The sequence below is a fragment of the Oncorhynchus mykiss genome, chromosome 18 (assembly GCF_057628025.1).
Source record: "Oncorhynchus mykiss isolate SJ-2025 chromosome 18, ASM5762802v1, whole genome shotgun sequence".
NCBI classification, from domain to species: domain Eukaryota; kingdom Metazoa; phylum Chordata; class Actinopteri; order Salmoniformes; family Salmonidae; genus Oncorhynchus; species Oncorhynchus mykiss.
Window position 1 is genome coordinate 57,223,532 of NC_143039.1, and position 19,598 is coordinate 57,243,129.

At 45.3% G+C, this 19,598-nt stretch overlaps 1 protein-coding gene across 8 annotated transcripts in view; it reads right to left on the reverse strand.

Moving 5' to 3' along the window:
* Nucleotides 1–19,598, reverse strand: part of LOC100135978 (thyroid hormone receptor beta) — a 147,002-nt gene that overhangs the window by 101,023 nt on the left and 26,381 nt on the right. The window contains exon 1 of one of the 8 annotated variants that reach the window (XM_090208854.1): nt 12,848–13,039. The exons of 6 other annotated variants lie outside the window; for them this stretch is intronic. The gene's annotated coding sequence lies outside the window, so the exon portion shown is untranslated. Of the gene's footprint in view, nt 1–12,847; nt 13,040–19,598 lie in introns of those variants that run through there. One more of the 8 variants, XM_090208849.1, reaches the window with a different exon arrangement.

Below are 19,598 nucleotides of genomic sequence, written 5' to 3' on the forward strand. Positions count from 1 at the left end.
CCATGACATAATTTTCTGGAATTTTCCAAGCTGTTTAAAGGCACAGTCAACTTATGTATGTAAACTTCTGACCCACTGAAATTGTGATACAGTGAATTATAAGTGACATAATCTGTCTGTAAACAATTGTTGGAAAAATTACTTGAGTCATGCACAAAGTAGATGTCCTAACCAATTTGCCAAAACTATAGTTTCTTAACAAGAAATTTGTGGAGTGGTTGAAAAACAAGTTTTAATGACTCCAACCTAAGTGTATGTAAACTTCCGACTTCAACTGTGTGTGCAGAACAGCCAAGGAATGACTATAAACCCAGTCAGTAATAGAGTTAACAATGATAAAGACTCACTTAAGTCTCCCTTTGAATGCTCTCTGGATAGCTTCAAGCAGTGGAGGCTGCTGAGAGGAGAATGGAACGTGTTTGAACTATTTGATATCATTCCACTCATTCTGCTCCAGCCATTATCACCCCAATTAAAGTGCCACCATCCTCTTATGCATTCAACTGTATCTGATTGGGCCTATTATCAATAGCATAAGCAATTTCTGCTGATGGTGTAGCATAAGTAGCAGTAGCCATGCTAACTCTGCCTCTAGAAGTACCAGTGGTTTTCCTTGAGCAGGTATACTACTAGTCCTGATGTTTGTTTGGTTTCCTGTTGTTGTCAAGGATGGAGAAACTAACAGTTCTCTCTGAGTCTGTACTGTACTGTATGTACACACCCACACACGCACACGCATACACACACACACACACACACACACACAATAACTTCTCTCTAGTTCTCCAGCTGTGCATGAGGCTTCAGCTGGCCTCGCTGCTCTGCGTGGGCTGCCCTGCTTTGGCTGAATATGACCACAGTACACACACACACACCGCAGGGAACCGAGGAGAGAGAGAGGGTTTGACAGGACTTCCATGGGCATAACAGCACTGTGTGTCCTGGACTGACTGTCTTGTCTGTCTGGGTACTCAACTGGGCCAGATTAAAACATAACCCCTGTCTTTCTGTCTGTCTGTCTGGGAACTCAACTGGGACAGATTAAAACATAACCCCTGTCTTTCTGTCTGTCTGTCTGGGAACTCAACTGGGACAGATTAAAACATAACCCCTGTCTTTCTGTCTGTCTGTCTGGGAACTCTACTGGGACAGATTAAAACATAACCCCTGTCTGTCTGTCTGTCTGTCTGTCTGTCTGTCTGTCTGTCTGTCTGTCTGTCTGTCTGGGAACTCAACTGGGACATATTAAAACATAACCCCTGTCTGTCTGTCTGGGAACTCAACTGGGCCAGATTAAAACATAACCACTGTCTGTCTGTCTGTCTGGAAACTCAACTGGGCCAGATTAAAACATAACCCCTGTCTGTCTGTCTGTCTGTCTGTCTGTCTGTCTGTCTGTCTGTCTGTCTGTCTGTCTGTCTGTCTGTCTGTCTGTCTGTCTGGGAACTCAACTGGGCCAGATTAAAACATAAACCCTGTCTGTCTGTCTGTCTGTCTGTCTGTCTGTCTGTCTGTCTGTCTGTCTGTCTGTCTGTCTGTCTGAATGTCTGGGAACTAAACTGGGACAGATTAAAACATAACCCCTGTCTGTCTGTCTGTCTGTCTGTCTGTCTGTCTGTCTGTCTGTCTGTCTGTCTGTCAGTCTGGGAACTCAACTGGGCCAGATTAAAACATAAACCCTGTCTGTCTGTCTGTCTGTCTGTCTGTATGTCTGTCTGTCTGTCTGTCTGTCTGTCTGTCTGTCTGTCTGTCTGTCTGTCTGTCTGTCTGAATGTCTGGGAACTAAACTGGGACAGATTAAAACATAACCCCTGTCTGTCTGTCTGTCTGTCGGTCTGTCTGGGAACTAAACTGGGACAGATTAAAACATAACCCCTGTCTGTCTGTCTGTCTGTCTGTCTGTCTGGGAACTCAACTGAGACAGATTAAAACATAACTCTTGTCTGTCTGTTCAGGACTGTTGGGTTCACTTTGCATCTGTCTCTGCTCTGTGGTGTGGCCTAAAATCACTAAATTGGATGGATCCATTTTTGCATGCCCTTTCTGTAGATAGTTCCTATCTAGAGTAGATGCATATTTTTCTGTGATCCTGGATGTATTGTTTTTGTACCTTTCTAAGAGTGCATTTGTATAAAGATAGCAGATGGTGCATCCATTTCACAACTAATTGTAAAAGCGAGCGAGTGCACCCTGCGTTTTTCATTGCGACATATCAGTGAGAGAAAATGGTGGTCAGACTTATGATGATTTTCTCCTACTGTAATCTTACATTATTTTGCTGGACGACGGCACAGAACACCATGGCCCAAACCAAATCTGAGGAAATCCATCTAAACCCTGTATCAACAACACTCAGTCTGTAAAGAAACACTAAGACTGTGTGCCTGGTTCGGCAAGGCAGGGCAAATACTTCCAGGGACTGCCGGGGACCATGGGGCCCGAACTCTGTTTAAAGAGACTTATTTATTGATACGTGTTTATTTTCCTAAGGAGTTTAGCCGGGAACTAATCCTCTCCCCAACGAACACGGTCAACAAGTGCAAAGTGGTATTTGATTACATTATTACTGGTGTGCGGTTGGAGCGGGCGACTGAGATTTGAGAGAGATGTGGTGGGACGCGTCAAGGGGATGAAACCTAAACCCCTCGATTAAATAAACTGTGGATGGAGCTAGCTGGGCCTGGGAGCTAGGCCTGCAATGTACTGTACACCCTGGTCCCGAGCAGAGGAGAGAAAATAGAAAGGGAAGAGGAGAAGGGTAGTCACTATGAGGGGAGAGGAGTAGTGATTGGGAGAGGAGAGGGGTAGTCACTGAGAGGGGAGAGGAGTGAGAGAGGAGAATATAATGGAGGGGGAGAGAGGAGAGGAGAAGAGAGGAAGGAGAGAACAGAAGAGAGAAGAGAGGAACGTCCCATACTTGTTATGTTAGAGCGCTGTAGTCACCATGGCCAGGGCACAGTGTGTGTGTGTGTGTGTGTGTGTGCCCCTGTCCCCAAAGTCTGACTGCCTGCCATTTAAAGCTATGTTCTATCCTGTCACAGATTCACAGGAATCCCACTTCTCTTTGCCAGATCACTCCCAGTCTACTGTAAGAATGAGTCGTAAGCAGGACTTTCAGAAGAAAATGCATATTCCCACATGTGCATGCTCAATATGTAGTCGCTAATCCACCTTTAAATTTATGGCCCTAGTACACTAGCATGCGGTAAATTGCCGCGAGCCGCTTTGGCCGCTCAGTGGCTCACTTGTGGGCGTGCTGGCAGCATATTGCAGCAGTTCAGTTATGCATCAGTAATTCACCATAGCAAGTTTGTATGAAGGTCTGGTTATTAAATGTGTAAATAGTTTAATCCAATCTCCGTTTCATGAAGTTATTCACAGTTAAATAGTAGTACGCTCCAAATCACTCTGGTGACACAAACTTTGTTGCCCTGTCTCCAATCATCCACATTCAGAGTGTTTTCTATCCAAATATACTAACAATATACATATATTAGCAACTGGGACTGAGTAGCAGGCAGTTTACTCTGGGCACCTTATTCATCCAAGCTACTCAATACTGCCCCCAGCCATAAGAAGTTAACACACACACATGGACGCAGCGGTCTAAGGCACTGCATCTCATTGCAAGAGGTGTAACAACAGTCCCTGGTTCGAATCCAGGCTGTAACACATCCGGCCGTGATTGGGAGTCCCATAGGCCGGCGCACAATTGGCCCAGCGTCGTCCGGGCCGTCACTGTAAATAAGAACTTGTTCTTAACTGACTTGCCTAGTTAAATAAAGGTTACACACACACCACGCTGACCAAAAAGTTATTTTGTTGGCATTTATCTATGTCCCCATTACGAGTAAAATATAATCAAAACCTATTTCTTTCATTTAGTTGCTGTGCTGTTTTGTTGTTCATTTGTTCAATCATTTCATTCTCAACCAGGATTTCTATGGAACGTCGTTTGGGTCTTTGCGTGTCAAAAAATCTATACTATTTGATGTGTCAAATAACACTATTTGACATGTCAAATAAACTTGTTGACCAATCAGGACCTGAATATGACTGCACGTCACATAATAATTTAACACGTTCATACATTTATTTTATGTAGTTATTACACATTGATTACACTATCACTCGTATTTCATATGTCACAACGATTCATCGATATATATGCTATGATGCTGGTAAAGTTGTCTCGCACACCTACAGTGGTGGTCATAAAACAAGCTAGCTAGCTCATGGATGCAAACCATGTTCTTCCCCAAAAACATAGCAGAACGAAAATGATTTTTGCACAGCTTTGACAGTGCTACTGTATCTTCCTGCAAAGACCCAAACGGCGTTCCATAGTATGTATGTCGTGAAGCTGTGAACTCCGGTCGGGCAACATCTGAAAAATACACATGGTAGTGTTAACCGGTGCTCAACCAGTCGGCGAAAGCCAACATCACCCACGACAGAGAAAGGTTGATTGTCAAGGGCAATGAATTCCATAATCTTGGCTTTGATGGATTTTGCCTTTGAATTGTCTTGCTGACATGTTCTTACTCTTTCAAATGACTGCTGGACTTGTTGACTGCTCAATCCACACAGCAGACATTGTGGGCTAAGTTAGGAATGCTGTGTAGCACGTGTAGCGCAACATTTTACGTGGCGTCATTACGTCCTGTACCTACGTTATATAGGTATGCACGTCAGCTTTGACATCAGTTTATAACATCAGCGTTAAACTAGACATCGGGCCGATACTGATGTTGGCATTTTTAGCTAATATCGTCCGATTCCGATATGTTAACCGATATATTGTGCATCCCTACTAGAGACACTATGTAATAGCACTGTAATTCATGAATCATATGCTTACTGCACAACAGAGTGCTGTTTTTTAAATTCTGGTCCTGTATATATTAATTACAAATCAGCCTTTAACTAGTTAAATCATGTGTTCTCCTCTACCGCAGAGTTACAATGTGTAACCATTGATGTCCCAGGATTGGTAAACACTGTTGAAGTATATCATTCTAATATATACAAGCAGACACAGCACCATTCAAAAACTGGAGTTTGATACTCCTGATATTGGGTATGACTGAAAAAGAATGTCTCACACGCATTCACACCTGAACCGCACCTGTATTTGCCAAGGTAGAGTACATGATCAGTGAATATTTTCAATGTACAGGCTACAATATGGGGAACTCATGCTTGGAAATAACTACATGTATATACGACTTGCATCCTTGGCACAATTCATTTGTATTATATTCTACTCAATCCATAGGCTTCATTGATGCCATTCAGAGTGTCTTGAAGTCAATACAACCGGCTATGATAGCTGAGATTGACATGCAACAGTCATGTGTGTAACAGTCATTTTCTGCAATGTCTTGGGGATTCATGTTTCTATCAATCGAATGTATTTATGAAGCCATTTTTACATTAGCAGATGTCACAAAGTGCTATTCAGAAACCCAGCCTAAAACCCCAAACAGCAAGCAATGCAGATGTAGAAGCATGGTGGCTAGGAAAAACTCCCTAGAAAGGTAGGAACCTAGGAAGAAACCTAGATAGGAACCAAGCTCTGAGAGGTGGTCAGTCCTCTTCTGGCTGTGCCGGGTGAAGATTATAACAGAACATGGCCAAGATGTTCAAACGTTCATAGATGACCAGCAGGGTCAAATAATGATAATCAGAGTGGTTGTAGGGGGTGCAACAGGTCAGAATCTCAGGAGTTAATGTCAGTTGGCTTTTCATAGCCGAGCAGTCAGAGTTCGAGACAACAGGTGCGGTAGAGAGAGAGAGAGAGAGAGTAGAAAGCAGCAGGTCTGGGGCAAGGTAGCACGTCTGGTGAACAGGTCAGGGTTCCATAGCCGCATGCAGAACAGTTGACAGTGGAGCAGCAGCACGACCAGGTGGACTGGGGACAGCCAGGAGTCATCAGGCCAGGTAGTCCTGAGGCATGGTCCTAGGGCTCAGGTCCTCCGGGAGTGAAAGGAGCGGGAGAGAGAGATAATTAGAGGGAGCATACTTAAATTCACACAGGACACCGGATAAGACAGGAGAATAACATCAGATATAACAGACTGGCCCTAGCCACCGACACATAAACTATTGCAGCATAGATACTGGTATTTGAGACAGGAGGGGTTGGGAGACATTGTGGCCCCATCCGACAATACCTCCGGACAGAGCCAACCAGGCAGGATATAACCCCACCCACTTTGCCAAAGCACAGCCCCCACACCACTAGAGGGATATCCGCAGAACACCAACTTACTACCCTGAGATAAGGCTGAGTATAGCCCATTGAGATTACCTCCACCGTACAAGCCAGAGGGTGTGTTGACCCGGACAGGAAGATGACGTCAGTGACTCAACCCACTCAAGTGAGGATTGTGAAGAGATGAGTCTTCAGTAAAGGCTTAAAGGTCAAGACCAAGTATGCGTCTCTCACATGGATTAACAAACCATTCCATAAAAATGTAGCTCTATAGGAGAAAGCCCTGCCCCCAATGATTAACGGGTGGAAGCAATTAAAACCACTGTTCTGAACTAATACCAAACTTTTTAGGGTCCATACACAGATCAGCTACCTAGCTAGCTACACATCCATAGGCATACAATGATTTTTTCCTCCACTACACAATAAACAAGAAAAGAGTTAGGTAGCTACATTACTTCAGCTGCATTGCACGGCAAATATCAGCAAGGGAAGCTAACAACATTGTACATTCAATTTGCAGTAAATGCTTTAGCTAGATTCTTTACATCCACTGTTTCACAAGACGACAGCCTGGTTTGCTGGTTTTCTGAGGAGTCCCTAAAACAACGATTTCATTACAATTTCATACTCATGTCAAAACGACCATAAAGCTAGCTAGCTAGCTGGCTAATGTTAGCTAGTCAGTTAGCTTGCTAAATAGCAATTTTTTTAAATTTTATGATTCATTATGATGTTATAATTACTTACATTTGCTTCCATCCTAGTATTTTTGTCAGCCATCTTTGCTGAAGAAGGTCTCCAGCGTTGGGTCGCACAGCGTCAAAATTCATCATGGAAACCACTCGATATGATTGGTCATCATCGCCCAGCGTTCGCTGCTGGTGATTTGCATAAAGTTGGGAAATGCTGAACTTTTTCCACTGCCTCCCACTCAACGTTTGCGCCGCCCAACGGTCCCCCACACACTCCGCTTCTCACCGTTTTCCTCCCATTGAAAATGAAAGGGAAACAATGTTTCACTGTGCGGTGCTGCCCCTACTGTACAAGGGCCGTTACACGCATATTATGAGAACAATTAAAATGGTTATAAGTGGAGGGCGCTCAACCAACGCTCATCATCATTGAAAAGGAAAAGGTGCAGCGCTAGCTCACCATCATTGAAAAGGAAAAGGTGCAGCGCTAGCTCACCATCATTGAAAAGGAAAAGGTGCAGCGCTAGCTCACCATCATTGAAAAGGAAAAGGTGCAGCGCTAGCTCACCATCATTGAAAAGGAAAAGGTTCAGCGCTAGATCACCATCATTGGCAAAATCCCAAAGTATCCTTTTAAAAACTTGATGTTTTATTTATTTAAGTTAAAAGGTTAACCTTCTGGCCATCAATGTCCTTCATCAGAACCAATCATTGAAATGGCAACATAAATACAGACATTTTTATCTTTTCCTCAGAGGAAACACACACACACATCAGCCAAGACTAGCTATGACGGGTTGTTTTAGTGCAAAACTCTGTTAGGGAATATGTTAGGTAGTATAGGCAGCACACTACAGCTCACTACCACTTCCACACTCCATTTCCCCAGGGGGCAGCAGCAACCGTGTCCAGATGCTGAGCTTGGTTGATAAATCAAAGCAAATCAAATTTTATTTGTCACATACACATGGTTAGCAGATGTTAATGCGAGTGTAGCGAAATGCTTGTGCTTCTAGTTCCGACAATGCAGTAATAACCAACAAGTAATCTAGCTAACAATTCCAAAACTACTACCTTATAGACACAAGTGTAAGGGGATAAAGAATATGTACATAAAGATATATGAATGAGTGATGGTACAGAGAGGCATAGGCAAGATACAGTAGATGGTATTGAGTGCAGTATATACATATAAGATGAGTATGTAAACAAAGTGGCATAGTTAAAGTGGCTAGTGATACATGTGTTACATAAAGATGCAGTAGATGATATAGAGTACAGTATATACATATACATATGAGATGAATAATGTAGGGTATGTAAACATTATATTAGGTAGCATTGTTTAAAGTGGCTAGTGATATATTTTACATCATTTCCCATCTATTCCCATTATTAAAGTGGCTGGAGTTGAGTCAGTGTGTTGGCAGCAGCCACTCAATGTTAGTGGTGGCTGTTTAACAGTCTGATGGCCTTGAGATAGAAGCTGTTTTTCAGTCTCTCGGTCCCAGCTTTGATGCACCTGTACTGACCTCGCCTTCTGGATGATAGCGGGGTGACCAGGCAGTGGCTCGGGTGGTTGTTGTCCTTGATGATCTTTATGGCCTTCCTGTGACATCGGGTGGTGTAGGTGTCCTGGAGGGCAGGTAGTTTGCCCCAGGTGATGCGTTGTGCAGACCTCACTACCCTCTGGAGAGCCTTACGGTTGTGGGCGGAGCAGTTGCCGTACCAGGCGGTGATACAGCCCGACAGGATGCTCTCGATTGTGCATCTGTAGAAGTTTGTGAGTGCTTTTGGTGACAAGCCGAATTTCTTCAGCCTCCTGAGGTTGAAGAGGCGCTGCTGCGCCTTCTTCACGATGCTGTCTGTGTGGGTGGACCAATTCAGTTTGTCTGTGATGTGTACGCCGAGGAACTTAAAACTTACTACCCTCTCCACTACTGTTCCATCGATGTGGATAGGGGGGTGTTCCCTTTGCTGTTTCCTGAAGTCCACAATCATTTCCTTAGTTTTGTTGACGTTGAGTGTGAGGTTATTTTCCTGACACCACACTCCGAGGGCCCTCACCTCCTCCCTGTAGGCCGTCTCGTCGTTGTTGGTAATCAAGCCTACCACTGTAGTGTCATCCGCAAACTTGATGATTGAGTTGGAGGCGTGCGTGGCCACGCAGTTGTGGGTGAACAGGGAGTACAGGAGAGGGCTCAGAACGCACCCTTGTGGGGCCCCAGTGTTGAGGATCAGCGGGGTGGAAATGTTGTTGCCTACCCTCACCACCTGGGGGCGGCCCGTCAGGAAGTCCAGTACCCAGTTGCACAGGGCGGGGTCGAGACCCAGGGTCTCGAGCTTGATGACGAGCTTGGAGAGCACTATGGTGTTAAATGCCGAGCTGTAGTCGATGAACATTATTCTCACATAGGTATTCCTCTTGTCCAGATGGGTTAGGGCAGTGTGCAGTGTGGTTAAGATTGCATCGTCTGTGGACCTATTTGGGCGGTAAGCAAATTGGAGTGGGTCTAGGCTGTCAGGTAGGGTGGAGGTGATATGGTCCTTGACTAGTCTCTCAAAGCACTTCATGATGACGGAAGTCGTTTAGCTCAGTTACCTTAGCTTTCTTGGGAACAGGAACAATGGTGGCCCTTTTGAAGCATGTGGGAACAACAGACTGGGATAGGGATTGATTGAATATGTCCGTAAACACACCAGCCAGCTGGTCTGCGCATGCTCTGAGGGCGCGGCTGGGGATGCCGTCTGGGCCTGCAGCCTTGCGAGGGTTGACACGTTTAAATGTTTTCCTCACGTCGGCTGCAGTGAAGGAGAGTCCGCATGTTTTAGTTGCGGGCCGTGTCAGTGGCACTGTATTGTCCTCAAAGCGGGCAAAAAAGTTATTTAGTCTGCCTGGGAGCAAGACATCCTGGTCCGTGACGGGGCTGGTTTTCTTTTTGTAATCCGTGATTGACTGTAGACCCTGCCACATACCTCTTGTGTCTGAGCCGTTGAATTGAGATTCTACTTTGTCTCTATACTGACGCTTAGCTTGTTTGATTGCCTTGCGGAGGGAATAGTTACACTGTTTGTATTCGGTCATGTTTCCGGTCACCTTGCCCTGATTAAAAGCAGTGGTTCGGGCTTTCAGTTTCACACGAATGCTGCCATCAATCCACAGTTTCTGGTTTGGGAAAGTTTTAATCGTTGCTATGGGAACGACATCTTCAACGCACGTTCTAATGAACTCGCTCACCGAATCAGCGTATTCGTCAATGTTGTTGTCTGACGCAATACGAAACATATCCCAGTCCACGTGATGGAAGCAGTCTTGGAGTGTGGAATCAGATTGGTCGGACCAGCGTTGAACAGACCTCAGCACGGGAGCTTCTTGTTTTAAGGCCCTGTAGGCAGGGATCAACAAAATGGAGTCGTGGTCAGCTTTTCCGAAAGGAGGGCGGGGCAGGGCCTTATATGCGTCGCGGAAGTTAGAATAGCAGTGATCCAAGGTTTTTCCAGCCCTGGTTGCGCAATCGATATGCTGATAAAATTTAGAGAGTCTTGTTTTCAGATTAGCCTTGTTAAAATCCCCAGCTACAATGAATGCAGCCTCCGGATAAATGGATTCCAGTTTGCAAAGAGTCAAATAAAGTTCGTTCAGAGCCATCAATGTGTCTGCTTGGCAGGGAATATATACGGCTGTGATTATAATCGAAGAGAATTCCCTTGGTAGATAATGCGGTCGACATTTGATTGTGAGGAACAGGTGAACAGAAGGGCTTGAGTACCTGTATGTTGTTATGATCACACCACGTCACGTTAACCATGAAGCATACGCCCCCGCCCTTCTTCTTACCAGAAAGATGTTTGTTTCTGTCTGCGCGATCCTTTGAGAAACCAGCTGGCTGCACCGACTCCGATAGCGTCTCTCCAGTGAGCCATGTTTCCGTGAAGCAAAGAGTGTTACAGTCTCTGATGTCCCTATGGAATGCTTCCCTTGCTCGGATTTCATCAACCTTGTTGTCAAGAGACTGGACATTGGCGAGAAGAATGCTAGGGAGTGGTGCACAATGTGCCCGTCTCCGGAGTCTGACCAGAATACCGCTCCGTTTCCCCCTTTTACGAAGTCGTTTTTTTGGGTCGCTGGCTGGGATCCATTCCGTTGTCCTGGGTGAAAGGCAGAACACAGGATCCGCTTCGCGAAAGTCATATTCTTGGTCGTACTGATGGTGAGTTGACGCTGCTCTTATGTTCAGTAGTTCTTCTCGACTGTATGTAATGAAACCTAAGATGACCTGGGGTACCAATGTAAGAAATAACACGTAAAAAAAACAAAAAACGGCATAGTTTCCTAGGAACGCGAAGCGTGAAGCCGCCTCGCTTCCATCTCTGTCGGCGCACATTAGGTGCTGACAATTAAGTGGGTGATCAAGCAGAGTGGGAGCTTGGAGAATCGTGAGGCTGCTGGTTGGTTTGGTGGCCATGCGGCCTTTTGTTTTGATTTTGAATCTTTAGTTTAGGCATGCCAGTTTGCATTTTTATTTTTGTATATATGGTTTCCGTCACTATCTGAACCTAATAATCCGTTTGGGCTGGCCGACCCAAAGGATTTAAGACAGAGCTGAGCCTGGACCTAAGGTTGCTGTCTCCCTGGGCACATGTACATTCAACATCTGGTCGCATATGTTGATTTCACACATAAATGCACACATTCATTCAGGTTACAGATCATGTAACTAGGCCTAGGACCCCTACACTTAGCAAGTGCAAAAATATTAGTAGGCTTGTTATTGGTTTTGTAACGCCTCCCTAACCCTCCTCACCCAGCTTGACCTGGCTATGTAAGTGTGTGATTTTGTGGATTGTGTGTGTGTCTCCCTCACCGGGCCATGCTCCCTGAAGCGCTTAAACGCACTGCAGCAGGCCAGAGTCAGATCTAGGATGCTTTTTCTTACAGATACTTAATCACACTTAATTGTGCTTGCCTGGCGCAACGGAACCAACGCAATATATCCCAAAAGTGCACACCCAGGTGTGTCCATCTGGCACTCAAAGCAAGCTCAATGAAACGCTCAAAGTTTTAGAAAGAAAACAAACACTATTTGAGCCCAGGTGTGCAGCAGAGCAGCCCAGGTGTGCAGCAGAGCAGCCCAGGTGTGCAGCAGAGCAGCCCAGGTGTGCAGCAGAGCAGCCCACTGCATCCCAGGCTGGTCACTTCAGACTCTGCTCACTGCAGAGGTTGCATCAGTCCACTCCGTATTATAGAAGTAGTAAGTGTTTATTTATTTTTTTCCTTTATTTCGACTGGGAGTCATGCTGAGACCAAGCCCACTGGACACACATGTCAATTCAGCATCTATTCAACATTGGTTCAACATAATTTCTTTGAAATTACCTTGATTCAACAAGTGTGTGCCCAGTGGGATAAGGCTCTTTCACCGATGAGCCCTGTATGCACATCAATACACACATGTAAGGTCTGGACTAGAGGTCGACCGATTAATCGGCATGGCACATATTTTTTACATGGCACATATTGCACTTTTACTTTCTTCTCCAACACTGTGTTTTTGCATTAATTAAACCAAATTGAACATGTTTCATTAATTATTTGAGACTAAATTGATTTTATTTATGTATTATATTAAAGTAAATTATATTAAAGTAAAAATAAAAGTGTTCAATCAGTATTGTTGTAATTGTCATTATTACAAATATATATATATATAAATCATCCGATTAATCGGTATAGGCTTTTTTTGGTCATCCAATAATCGGTATCGGCGTTGAATAATCATTATTCGGTCGACCACTAGTCTGAACACACACACACAAAGCGCATAAACTTATGCATATACACACGCATGCAAACACACACTTCAGCTAAGAAAGTAGACACAGACCCAGTCATATCCACACACTCAGATGGCTCACTCTATGGGAAAGGACTTACCTGTTAGTAGAGGGAGAGGAGAGGAAAGGAGAGGAAAGGAGAGGTCCATTCACATAAAAAGAGAAAAATGATATTAGTAACAATGCAACTACAAGGCCAATCTGCTATCTACTACTGTACATGTTATATAGCTGTTTTAATAAGTAGCTAACAGTATGGCGCTAATTCAGAATGGGGCTAAGCCAGGGGGACAGAGTTCTGTCATAACTTGCAGCGTCAAGCTCAATTATTTATTTCTAAGGACTTTGAACTCTGATAGAATAGCTAGGTACACAAAGACAAAGGTTGAGTCCCAAAGGGAAAAATATTGCCTACAGTACATTCTGCATTACTTTGACCAGGGACCAAATGGCAACATATTGCCTACAGTAGTGCATTAAATTAGATTTAACTAGGAAAGTCAGTTAAGAACAAATTCTTATTTACAATGACAGTAGGCCAAACCCAGACGACACTGGGCCAATTGTGCACCACTCCCAATAACGGCCAGATGTGATGCAGACTGGATTTGAACCAGAGACTGCAGTGACACCTCTTGACCTGAGAGGCAGTGACACCTCTTGACCTGAGAGGCAGTGCCTTAGACCGCTGCGCCACTTCAGAGTGTTACTTTGACAAGGGGCCAAAGGGCATTGCAAAATGAATGTACACTACGTGTTATTCAATAATTTCATCCAAACTGTTTGCTCGCATCAACGAGCGTCTGCGTAGCCAGGCGCTAAAATAGAACTTGGTTCTATTTTAGACGCGCTGCAAGTCCCGCGAGTCCCGTGCTGCAACCCCGCGCTGCAAGACCTGCCCCCAAAAGAATACAGTTGGTTCACAGTTCTGGTATTTTAACCTGCGTTTCATGAATGCGTCTGGTGGGGATAGACAAGATCAACACATGCACATGGAGCACGCAGAGGCACGCGCAAAGCCGGTTTGGTCAGCATTTTAGTCTACACATGTTCTAAGTTAATGTACACTGAGTGTACAAAACATTAAGAACGCCTTCTTAATATTGAGTTGCAACCCCCCCCCCCACCCCACCCCTTTTGCCATTAGAGCAGCCTCCATTTGTCAGGGCATGGACTCTACAAGATGATGTCGAAAGCGTTCCACAGGGATGCTGGCCCATGTTGACTCAAATAATTCCCACAGTTGTGTGAAGTTGGCTGGATGTCCTTTGGGTGGTGGACCATTCTTGATTCCCAGTGTGAAAACCCCAGCAGCATTGCAGTTCTTGACACACTCAAACCGATACGCCTGGCACCTACTACCATACCCATCATGCCCATTCACCCTCTGAATGGCACACATACACAATCCATGTCTCAATTGTCTCAAGGCTTAGAAATCCTTATTCAACCCGTCTCCTCCCCTTCATCTACCCTCATGGAAGTGGATTTAACATTAACAAGGGATCATAGATTTCATCTGTATTCACCTGTTCAGTCTATCATCGAAAGAGCAGGTGTTCATAATGTTTTGTACACTCAGTGTACTTTAAAACACTTTTGTGTAAAGAGCCACTTAGAACGTTTGGTAAAAGCTAACCATACCAGTCAGCTATTAATGTACTATAGTGGTGTTTGAAAGACAGAGAGAGCCATGGTCAGAATGAAGTGAAAGAGACCAAAGGGACGCAGTGTCATGACCACACACTCATTCTGTGAAAAAAAAGAGAGGTCCCTTCTGATAATCAAAAACAGACCCAGCGAGAGGGAGAAAGATAGCGAGAGAGGGGGAGAAAGAGAGATGGAAAGAGAGAGAGCGAGAGAGAGAGAGACATGGGTGGGGAAGGGGCAAAGCTCTGTGAGGTTGGTTGGAATGAGTGTCAGTTGATATATGGACATGTCTTTGTTGGACGAAGTATGAGAATGGGCCTCTATTCTTTCAACATGGCCGCAACCCAGCTATCTTCACTTCTCCTTCTCCTCTCTCTATCCCTCATTATTTCTCTCTCTTTTTCAAATCTCTGCCTGAAACAAAATAACACTTTTAATCTCAATTCATTTTGCTGCCCTTAAATCATAAAAAGACCATGAGTCTGTCAACAGAGGAGGAAAGAGCCAGAGGACACATAACAGACACTGTTTCTAACTAGAAAGTGAAAGAACAGAACAGACTACAAGAGAATGGGAACTCACAATCTGAGTGAAAACTGTGCAGGGAGAACAACAGTAAACATAAACGGCATGGCAACAGCAATCAAAATATGACAAACCATTTTTGTGCAAACTGCAGACCCAGCCTTTTTAAATATCCACAGGGGTTTCATTTTTTTTTTTACTTACTTCAAACAAGCAGACATCTGCCTCAGCACCAGGTATTTTCCTCTGGAATAACCGTGCATGTATGCCAAACTAACCTGTCAGCCTCTACGAAATGTTGACAGGCCATCAGATGCCAAACTAACCTGTCAGCCTCTACGAAATGTTGACAGGCCATCAGATGCCAAACTAACCTGTCAGCCTCTACGAAATGTTGACAGGCCATTAGATGCCAAACTAACCTGTCAGCCTCTACGAAATGTTGACAGGCCATCAGATGCCAAACTAACCTGTCAGCCTCTACGAAATGTTGACAGGCCATCAGATGCCAAACTAACCTGTCAGCCTCTACGAAATGTTGACAGGCCATCAGATGCCAAACTAACCTGTCAGCCTCTACGAAATGTTGACAGGCCATCAGATGCCAAACTAACCTGTCAGCCTCTACGAAATGTTGACAGGCCATCAGATGCCAAACTAACCTGTCAGCCTCTACGAAATGTTGACAGGCCATCAGATGCCAAACTAACCTGTCAGCCTCTATGAAATGTTGACAGGCCATCAGATGCCAAACTAACCTGTCAGCCTCTACGAAATGTTGACAGGCCATCAGATGCCAAACTAACCTGTCAGCCTCTATGAAATGTTGACAGGCCATCAGATGCCAAACTAACCTGTCAGCCTCTACGAAATGTTGACAGGCCATCAGATGCCAAACTAACCTGTCAGCCTCTACGAAATGTTGACAGGCCATCAGATGCCAAACTAACCTGTCAGCCTCTACGAAATGTTGACAGGCCATCAGATGCCAAACTAACCTGTCAGCCTCTACGAAATGTTGACAGGCCATCAGATGCCAAACTAACCTGTCAGCCTCTACGAAATGTTGACAGGCCATCAGATGCCAAACTAACCTGTCAGCCTCTACGAAATGTTGACAGGCCATCAGATGCCAAACTAACCTGTCAGCCTCTACGAAATGTTGACAGGCCATCAGATGCCAAACTAACCTGTCAGCTTCTACGAAATGTTGACAGGCCATCAGATGCCAAACTAACCTGTCAGCCTCTACGAAATGTTGACAGGCCATCAGATGCCAAACCAATCCGTCATCCTCTACGAAATGTTGACAGGCCATCAGATGCCAAACCAATCCGTCATCCTCTACAAAATGTTGACAGGCCATCAGATGCCAAACCAATCCGTCAGCCTCTACGAAATGTTGACAGGCCATCAGATGCCAAACTAACCTGTCAGCCTCTACGAAATGTTGACAGGCCATCAGATGCCAAACCAATCCGTCATCCTCTACGAAATGTTGACAGGCCATCAGATGCCAAACCAATCCGTCATCCTCTACGAAATGTTGACAGGCCATCAGATGCCAAACCAATCCGTCATCCTCTACGAAATGTTGACAGGCCATGAGCTACCAAACCAATCCGTCATCCTCTACGAAATGTTGACAGGCCATCAGATGCCAAACCAATCCGTCATCCTCTACGAAATGTACAAGACAGGCCAGCAGATGCCAAACCAATCCGTCAGCCTCTACGAAATGTTGACAGGCCATCAGATGCCAAACCAATCCGTCAGCCTCTACGAAATGTTGACAGGCCATCAGATGCCAAACTAACCTGTCAGCCTCTACGAAATGTTGACAGGCCATCAGATGCCAAACCAATCCGTCAGCCTCTACGAAATGTTGACAGGCCATCAGATGCCAAACCAATCCGTCATCCTCTACGAAATGTTGACAGGCCATCAGATGCCAAACCAATCCGTCATCCTCTACGAAATGTTGACAGGACATCAGATGTCAAACCAATCCGTCAGCCTCTACGAAATGTTGACAGGCCATCAGATGCCAAACCAATCCGTCATCCTTTACGAAATGATGACAGGCCATCAGATACCAAACCAATCCGTCAGCCTCTCCGAAATGTTGACAGGCCATCAGATGCCAAACCAATTCGTCAGCCTCTACGAAATGTTGACAGGCCATCAGATGCCAAACTAACCTGTCAGCCTCTACGAAATGTTGACAGGCCATCAGATGCCAAACTAACCTGTCAGCCTCTACGAAATGTTGACAGGCCATCAGATGCCAAACTAACCTGTCAGCCTCTACGAAATGTTGACAGGCCATCAGATGCCAAACTAACCTGTCAGCCTCTACGAAATGTTGACAGGCCATCAGATGCCAAACTAACCTGTCAGCCTCTACGAAATGTTGACAGGCCATCAGATGCCAAACCAATCCGTCAGCCTCTACGAAATGTTGACAGGCCATCAGATGCCAAACTAACCTGTCAGCCTCTACGAAATGTTGACAGGCCATCAGATGCCAAACTAACCTGTCAGCCTCTACGAAATGTTGACAGGCCATCAGATGCCAAACTAACCTGTCAGCCTCTACGAAATGTTGACAGGCCATCAGATGCCAAACTAACCTGTCAGCCTCTACGAAATGTTGACAGGCAATCAGATGCCAAACTAACCTGTCAGCCTCTACGAAATGTTGACAGGCCATCAGATGCCAAACTAACCTGTCAGCTTCTACGAAATGTTGACAGGCCATCAGATGCCAAACTAACCTGTCAGCCTCTACGAAATGTTGACAGGCCATCAGATGCCAAACCAATCCGTCATCCTCTACGAAATGTTGACAGGCCATCAGATGCCAAACCAATCCGTCATCCTCTACAAAATGTTGACAGGCCATCAGATGCCAAACTAACCTGTCAGCCTCTACGAAATGTTGACAGGCCATCAGATGCCAAACTAACCTGTCAGCCTCTACGAAATGTTGACAGGCCATCAGATGCCAAACCAATCCGTCAGCCTCTACAAAATGTTGACAGGCCATCAGATGCCAAACCAATCCGTCAGCCTCTACAAAATGTTGACAGGCCATCAGATGCCAAACCAATCCGTCATCCTCTACAAAATGTTGACAGGCCATCAGATGCCAAACCAATCCGTCAGCCTCTACGAAATGTTGACAGGCCACCAGATGCCAAACCAATCCGTCAGCCTCTACGAAATGTTGACAGGCCATCAGATGCCAAACCAATCCGTCATCCTCTACGAAATGTTGACAGGCCATGAGATGCCAAACCAATCCGTCATCCTCTACGAAATGTACAAGACAGGCCAGCAGATGCCAAACCAACCCGTCAGCCTCTACAAAATGTTGACAGGCCATCAGATGCCAAACCAATCCGTCAGCCTCTACAAAATGTTGACAGGCCATCAGATGCCAAACCAATCCGTCATCCTCTACGAAATGTTGACAGGACATCAGATGCCAAACCAATCCGTCATCCTCTACGAAAAGTTGACAGGACATCAGATGCCAAACCAATCCGTCAGCCTCTACGAAATGTTGACAGGCCATCAGCTGCCAAACCAATCCGTCATCCTTTACGAAATGATGACAGGCCATCAGATGCCAAACCAATCCGTCAGCCTCTACGAAATGTTGACAGGCCATCAGATGCCAAACCAATCCGTCAGCCTCTACGAAATGTTGACAGGACATCAGATGCCAAACCAATCCGTCATCCTCTACGAAATGTACAAGACAGGCCAGCAGATGCCAAACCAATCCGTCAGCCTCTACGAAATGTTGACAAGCCATCAGATGCCAAACCAATCCGTCATCCTCTACGAAATGTTGACAGGCCATCAGATGCCAAACTAACCTGTCAGCCTCTACGAAATGTTGACAGGCCATCAGATGCCAAACCAATCCGTCAGCCTCTACGAAATGTTGACAGGCCATCAGATGCCAAACCAATCCGTCAGCCTCTATGAAATGTTGACAGGCCATCAGATGCCAAACCAATCCGTCATCCTCTACGAAATGTTGACAGGCCATCAGATGCCAAACCAATCCGTCATCCTCTACGAAATGTTGACAGGCCATCAGATGCCAAACCAATCCGTCAGCCTCTACGAAATGTTGACAGGCCATCAGATGCCAAACCAATCCGTCATCCGTTACGAAATGATGACAGGCCATCAGATGCCAAACCAATCCGTCAGCCTCTACGAAATGTTGACAGGCCATCAGATGCCAAACCAATCCGTCAGCCTCTACGAAATGTTGACAGGCCATCAGATGCCAAACTAACCTGTCAGCCTCTATGAAATGTTGACAGGCCATCAGATGCCAAACTAACCTGTCAGCCTCTACGAAATGTTGACAGGACATCAGATGCCAAACCATTCCGTCAGCCTCTACGAAATGTTGACAGGCCATCAGATGCCAAACCAATCCGTCATCCTCTACGAAATGTTGACAGGACATCAGATGTCAAACCAATCCGTCAGCCTCTACGAAATGTTGACAGGCCATCAGATGCCAAACCAATCCGTCATCCTTTACGAAATGATGACAGGCCATCAGATACCAAACCAATCCGTCAGCCTCTCCGAAATGTTGACAGGCCATCAGATGCCAAACCAATTCGTCAGCCTCTACGAAATGT